This window comes from Sminthopsis crassicaudata, chromosome 6 (assembly GCF_048593235.1).
Source record: "Sminthopsis crassicaudata isolate SCR6 chromosome 6, ASM4859323v1, whole genome shotgun sequence".
NCBI lineage: Eukaryota > Metazoa > Chordata > Mammalia > Dasyuromorphia > Dasyuridae > Sminthopsis > Sminthopsis crassicaudata.
The window spans coordinates 119,730,069-119,731,037 of NC_133622.1; the positions used below are offsets into that span (position 1 = coordinate 119,730,069).

At 31.3% G+C, this 969-nt stretch overlaps 1 pseudogene; it reads left to right on the top strand.

Moving 5' to 3' along the window:
- The first annotated feature begins 294 nt into the window (after nucleotides 1-294).
- LOC141548107 (5.8S ribosomal RNA) lies at nucleotides 295-440 on the top strand (annotated as a pseudogene).
- The last annotated feature ends 529 nt before the right edge of the window (nucleotides 441-969 follow it).

Sequence of the window (969 nt, forward strand, 5' to 3'; positions counted from 1 at the left end):
ACAATTTCTCTTTCTGTCTCTTGCTGCTGAGTTTGTTAGGAACATATAGAAATGGTAATGATTTGTGTGGGTTTATTTTATACCATGCAACTTTGCTAAAGCCGTTAATTGTTTCAAGTAGATTTTCAGATGGTTCTTTGGAATTCTTTAAATATATCATTATCTCACCTGCAAAAAGTAATAGTTTTATCTCTTCAATGCTGACTCTAATCCTTTTAATTTATTTTTCTTTTCTTATTGCTAAAATCAACATTTGTAATACAACATTAAATAATAAAGGTCATAACCGGCATCTTCTGTTTGCTTTGGATCACTCGGCTCGTGCATCGATGAAGAACGCAGCTAGCTGCGAGAATTAATGTGAATTGCAGGACACATTGATCATTGACACTTCGAACGCACTACTCTTTATGAATAAATACAGTAAAGATAAAGCATCTATACATATCTGATATCTATACAGAATGCCCAATTAATTAATTAATTAACTAATTAATTTGCCCATTCATTTCATAGATACAAAATGTCAGTTTTCTCAATTGTCTGGCACTGTATGGGCACATCTAGATAAATTTTTTTCATCTTACAGCCAATTGTTCTGTTGTCATACAATTTACAATATTAGGTATTTTGTTTTAGCTTTGGTCTATTTAAAATAGGAGAGTATTACAAATGACCATGTAAGGATACTAAACTACTAACCTTGCCATTATTTCAGTGAATAAAAAAGACTCTGGGATGCAACGTGTATTTCTGATGTTTGTTTTTTATTTGAGTAATTTAAATTACTTTGAAAAATCTCCTTTACCTTCTCATTGGCATTAAAGCAAATTTGCTGCAGACATCTAGCAAGACTGTGGTGAAAGTAACAGAAAAGTCTAAGTCTTTCATCTATAGTCAGTGAATTCAGAATCTATACTACTTGTCACAAAGAACACTATGCTAAAATAAAATTATGTTTTCCTTCCA